The 6,571-nt window shown below is 46.8% G+C and overlaps 1 protein-coding gene across 1 annotated transcript in view; it reads left to right on the forward strand.

Moving 5' to 3' along the window:
• Positions 1 to 6,571, forward strand: part of PTPN9 (protein tyrosine phosphatase non-receptor type 9) — a 70,657-nt gene that overhangs the window by 55,809 nt on the left and 8,277 nt on the right. The gene's annotated exons all lie outside the window — the stretch shown is intronic.

Genomic DNA, 6,571 nt, shown 5'->3' on the forward strand with positions numbered 1-6,571 from the left:
TAATTTACTGTGCTTCTCATGTATACAGTACTTGCCCAGATACTCCCTCAGGATGTCCATTACTTAGGGCCACAGCCAGCCAGAAAAATCACAGGTAAATGAGTCTCCTCTTACTTTTCCGTTGTTTGGCTTTGCGCTAAATAGCCTTGTTGAAAGAGGTCAGGCACAGGTGTTCATCTGGGTGTGGCTGGTGGGGTTTTCCTTTCAAGAAAGTATCAGAGGGGTAGCCGTGTTAGTCTGGATCTGTAAAAGCAGCAGCAAATCCTGTGGCACCTTATAGACTAACAGACGTTTTGCAGCATGAGCTTTCGTGGGTGAATACCCACTTTGCATCCGACGAAGTGGGTATTCACCCACAAAAGCTCATGCTGCAAAACGTCTGTTAGTCTATAAGGTGCCACCGGATTCTTTGCTCCTTTCAAGAAAGCTAGCTCTCTTTTCTGTAATCTATGGGTTCGGCCCAGACACCTCTGCCCCTTCACTATAAAGGAACCTCGATGTATCGCCGCCCGATCTAACACAAATTTGGTTATAACGCGGTAAAGCAGTGCTCGGGGGGGAGGGGGAGGGGCTGCGCACTCCGGTGGATCAAGGCAAGTTCAATATAACACGGTTTCACCTATAACGCGGTAAGATTTTTTTGGCTCCCAAGGACAGCGTTCTATCGAGCCTAAGGTATATGTGCAAAATCCACTGACCCCCCCCCCCCCCGAGCTCTGGATGAGAAGGCTGACAAATTGTGTGTGCCCCTTTAAGGGTTTCATTTGCGGATTTTCTGCACAATTTAATACAGAAGCCTCAATTATACAGTTAATTACAGATCACTCAACAGGCTCAGTACAAACGTGGGGCAGGGTTTTGAGCTGCTCAGGTAAATCAGAGACACCCTGACACCCATTATTTATGTCCATTATATTAGCACCTAGAGGTTCCCACCCATGATCAGAGCCCTGTTGCGCCAGGTACTGAACACATACATAGTCCCTGCCTGGAGGGGGTTTATAATTGAAACAGACAAGACACAGCAAGGGAGGGGAAACGAGCACAGCGAAGGGAAGTGATTTGCTCGTGGTCACCCAGCAGGGCAGTGGCAGAGCCTGGATTAGAACCCAGATCTCCTGGCCCTGTCTAGTGCCTTATGCATTGGAGCACATTGCCTATCTGATGCAGGCACGCATAGCCTCCCTCCTCAATGGCCACCCAAACGATGACTTCAAAGAGCTGCACGCGTTACCAGTGTATTTACGCCCGCAGTCCAATGAAAGCAACATGGACAGGATTAATGTTGCCTGTTCTCCTTGGATGCAGAAGGTGGGATACAGATGCATAAGGTATATGCTTACCTACTGGAGTACGCCAAGGTGTGCGTACACATAGGCCATCCTGTACGCATAAACATCAGACACACAAGTATTGGGAGAGTGTCAGCCATGGCCCTTCAACCATTGAATCGCTGCTATCAAGTATAACCACGCTACTTGAAGGTCCATATTGCTTTTAGTCACCTTTTTAAATATGTTAAGTGGGAGGGTGGTTAGAAATACATTTTTTTAAAGTGACCATTTTTAATTCTGTCCCCCCAACCCCCTCCCTCCCCATTTGAGGTAGTACAGCCACCAAGCATTTCCCTCACTGCTGTTGTTTCTTTAATTTAAGGCTTCTAACGTCTGTAGCTGCTTTTTGCAAACCCGGTGCTTGCTGTTGATGCCTGTTCGATCCCATTTCTGTGGAAACAGTCACCACTAGGGCAACAGGTGCTAGGACCCTGCAGAGAACTGTAGAGTCATTCTGCAGCCTGACAGCCAGACCAGGTGGGTCTCATTAGCTCCAACTCAGGAGAATACAGGTATTGAGAGCTTCCCTACAGCTGAGGGAACTAGGGGCAGGGACAGAGGGGGCTGTGTAGCGAGAAGCCCCCAAAATAAGCAAGCTCAGGAGGGAGCTCACTTGGATGTATGTCCTGAAGAGCATTCAGTCTAAAGAAACAAGTCAGGCAGGCAGTGAGAGGGGAAGGGACTTGCCCAGGGTCACTCTGTAGTTGAGCTGGGACCAGGACCCACATCTTCTGAGGCCCGATCTGGTGCCCTATGCACTAAACCGCACACCGGATTCATTAATTAAAAAAGCCAAAACAGCTTAGGGGACATTCTGGTCCCATTGTAGTCAATGGGTGTTTTACTACTGAAGTCTATGGAGCCGGGATGTTTGCCCCTTATCCTATTTGTGCCCCTTGCTATGGAAAGGGAGAGAGCACCAGTAGCTCCATCTGCAGTTGGTCAGCTCGTGATTCTGTTGAAATGAAATGGACACTGGATCAGTCCAAAATAGGAGACTTTAAATCCCTTTGTTTGCTGGTCCCTCTTGCTTACCCTTCACAGGCGAGATTGGAAAGGCAGCTGAAGGATGGCAGCTGCTGGCTGCCCACTGAGTAAGATAAATCCTGGTTTGCAAAAACAGCTTTAGCCTTTGGGATCCTTGGAAATGAGCAGTAAGAAAACTTTTCTGCTCTGTGAGCGTACCACCCCCAGGAGATACATTCTCAGAAACCCAGAGCTGAACAGTTACAAGAGCAGCCGGAGCCGCCTCCAGCCAGTTGGATGCCTCCTTTCCTGATGCCACGTGCATTTATACGGAGGCAGGATCAAATTCTGCTCTCCGTTACACCTGTGTGAATCTGGGGGAACACGATTTGGCTTCACTTGTTACCTGAGATTTACACCAGTGTGACAGAGAGCAGGATTTGGTCCAGGCACCATGTACAGTTAACAGTGAGCTGCAAAGCTTGATAAATATACATATCTACACACTCTGATATCCTGGAACTTGGAAGCCAGTTCTGCCATCCTTGGGCATCCAGATCTCTCCACTGATTTACAAATGGAGTAAACAAGGGCCTAGTAGCCTGTATTATCAGAACCCTACGAGTTCATCTATTCTTGTGTTACATTCTAGTGAGGTTTTGCTCTTGACTTAGCAGATTGAATGTTGCAGAAGAGTTTCCATTCAAATGCCCCGTTTTCGGTTGCTCATAATTTTTTAGGGCTGAGATTCTCTAGGCGTGGTCTCTAAACTGAGCAATACCCTGGGTTTGAGTACAAGGAGGAGGGTGCACATTTCCCATTCTAAAAAAAAATCTTGCAGCTTTTTGTTTAACACAGCCTTGCCGTCAAAATGACAGGGTTGAATGTTGAAATTTGGTCTGGAACTAGCCTTAAGTGGGGAGTAGTGTGCAGCCTTCTTCCAAAGGTGATGGGGTTTGATTTTTAACTGTGTTATGAGCGTTTGAAACTCACACGCCGAGCAAATGCTGTACGTTGTTTTCACTAAGTTCATTAGTCCTGCAAACACTTATGCACATGTTTGACTTTAACCACACAAGTAGATTCCGTTGATGGCAAGAGGCTGATGGAGGCAGCAGGAATCTTGCACTTGACTACAGTGAGCGTTGGATTGCGCCTGAAGTGCAGACCTGAAGCAGGCTGCTCTGTGCACAGCTGAGTCAGGTCCTACCTATTTTTCTGTTGCTGAAATTGGCAAGGAGAACTCAAGCTGAGGAAAGAGCCTCTCGTAAGGTGCATGGGGGCCGAGGCAAATGCAAGCTCCTTGCCACAGCGTCTGTAGATCTTGCAAAGTAGAGCCCTGCAGCCTGTCTCAGGTGTGCAAGAGGGAGCCCTGCTTTGATGCATCTCATCAGCTGTCAGTGATAAAAATTCAAAGCCCCTTCACCACCTGTGGGCTCCCTAAGGTGTACAGGCGAGGACAGAGCTCCTGTGAATTTTCAAGGTGTGTGGCAGGGATGCTCGTTCTGGCTCACCTTGGGAACTCAGCAGCTGGGTGCAGAGTTCCTGTGATGCACAGGTGAAAACCCTACCTCCTCCTAGGATGCCTGGGGCAGAGGCATTCAGGTGGGGTCTCTCCACGTATTTCTCAGTGAGGGGACTGACATTTGCTAATTGCAGTTTTGGAAAGTCTGCAGAACATCCAAGGGCTGGAGGCTCAAGTGCTGCTTTTTTCTGTATAAAACCTAAGAAACTCTATTTTTAAAAAAGCTTGTTTGGAGAACAGTGAGGAGGCAACAGCTAGGCTTTCCAAAGGCAGGGAACGCCAGCACACAGCTGGCACCCACAGCCTTAGCTCTGCCCCAGCCTTAATTACACGATCATATATAATGTGTTCTACAGTACCGTTCATGTTAACATCTTGTTAATACCTAGCTCTTCTCTAGTGCTTTTCATCTGTTGGTCTCAAAGCGCCTCACAAAGGAGGCATTAACCTCATTTTACAGATGGGCAAATGGAGGCACAGAGCCAGGAAAGTGATTTGCCCAAGGTCACCCAACAGGCTAGCAGCAGAGCTGGGAATAGAATCCAGGTCTCCTGAGTTCCAGTCCAGTGCACTATCCACTAGGCCACACGGCCCACTGTACAAAAAATACACAGTAAAAGGTACATACACACACTATAATCTGTACACAGTAACTGTGACAATTAGCTAGCACATATAGGCCACCAAATGAGCTTTCCTAGTCAACTGTTTCATCCCCTGAATTGCACCCAAGGAAATCGGTACTATTGGTTGAAAACAACATTGTGTAGCTGTTTGATTAAATTCTTCCTACGTACATTAGAAAGGTGAGAACTCGCATAGAATTGTACTGTATGAAAAGTCTGACAACAAAGCGATACTGAATTATCATGACAATAAAATTAGTGTTAGGATTAGACATTGGAGGAAAAAAGTACAAGCTATGTTACACCTATGTAAGGATGTGAGGCAAAATGTATGACTACCTTGCATTATTTGAAAAATTGGGGAATCATAGGTTTTTAAAGCAAAAAGGGACCATTCCATCATCTAATCTGTCCTCCTGTACAACACAGGCTATGTAAAGCATAGACATAGAAGGAATGGTCTTATGGATTGGACACTGAACTGGTATTTGGGAGACCCACACTCCTTCCCTAGATCAGACAGACATCTTGTGTGACCTCAGGCAGGTCCCTTAATCTCACTATGCCTCGGTTTCCCATCTGTAAAATGGGGCTAATAGTAATTCAGTAGAGTTGTAAGAATAAAATCCATTGATTAATGATAGTTCGGTGAAGAGGGGCTGTACAAGGACCTAGTTAGATGAAAATCAGGAAGTGCGTCCCTAACTCTGCCCTTGTTGGAGTGGTTATCGGCGCAGACTTAGCATTCATTGAATGTTTGTTTCTTTTGTGGAGGGAATAGTGGGAGAATGTGACAGCATTTTAACAGGAAGAACCCTATTCCCACGCCCTCCCGCATCATGTTTGAGGACCAGGGAAATGGGATGCTTTTAAATAGTAACCATGGGGTTTTGACAGCTGGCGAGGACTGATCAAACCTGCGTCATTAAGTCCTTTGCCTGCGGCACTCTATGGGCTAAAATACTGTAAAACCTGTCCCGGGTCTCTCTTGCACTTTAAAGAAGGCATTTGACAGCTGTGACCCCTGGTCCTTGGGGGTTGTGTCACCACCTTGAAATGTGGCCTGTTTCTATCCTGCCTGGCAGGGGCTAGGGTGTAAATCAGTGGAGATGTAAATCTTTAGAAAGCTGTGTTCAGGAAGGGCTGCTTGTCTCACCTAATGCGACAGAAAAGCCAGGCATGCTGATGAGCCAACATGCTGCTAGAATCTCCAAGCTTGCGGTGGGACGGGGCCTAAGGACCGAGTTCAGCCTGAGTGCTGACATTCCCATCCCTCCCTCTTTTTTTTTTAAATGAAACATTACAGGGTTTCTTTAAATGCAGTGAGCATTAGTCCTTACGAGAAGGATGTAAAACCTGTGTGAAACTGACCACAGTACATGCTGCAAATAGAGGCATGGTGGCCACACATGCGCTCCAGCTAGTTCTTCTGACCAAAAGAAAGTGAAAATGTAGTTACAAGCCAGAGGAGGCCAGGTCACTCTGAGCCAATAGTGGATAACGGATGTATTTTTAAAGAATCCCAACTTTAGCTGGAAGGAAAACAAAAGGATTCTAATCAGTCAACTGAGAAAAAAAAAGTGTGTCCCAGTCTACAATGTTGGGCCCGATCTTAGAGAAGTTGCAGGACTTTTAGTCCTTGTATCTGTTAAATTGTGCTTGAAAATGCTTTCCTGAGCTGAGGTCTAAAATGCCCAGGTTAGTTCTGAAGAGATTTTGAATGGCTGAATCACGAACCCTTCTAGAGCTGCATGTTGTGCTTTTTCCCAGCCTCACAACACAGGAACGAGGGAACAGTCAATGGAATTAAGCAGTGACAAATTGCAAAACAATTGAAGGAAGTACTTGTACAAACAACATCCGGTTAGACGGTGGAACTCATTGCCACAGACTGTCACTGAGGCCAAGAACCTGACATTTTAGTAGTAATACCTAGCTCTTCTCTAGCGCTTTTTATCAGCAGCTCAAAGCACTTTACAAAGAAGGGCAGTAGAATTTTCCCCAAGCGCTTGGATATTTTATATGGACCAGGAACGCCGGAAGCTCCCTAACCCCGCTTCTACCCCCACCCCTTCTCCTGAGGCCTCGCTCCTCTGTGCCCCTCCCCCTGTTGCTTGCCC

The sequence above is a fragment of the Mauremys reevesii genome, linkage group 10 (assembly GCF_016161935.1).
Source record: "Mauremys reevesii isolate NIE-2019 linkage group 10, ASM1616193v1, whole genome shotgun sequence".
NCBI lineage: Eukaryota > Metazoa > Chordata > Testudines > Geoemydidae > Mauremys > Mauremys reevesii.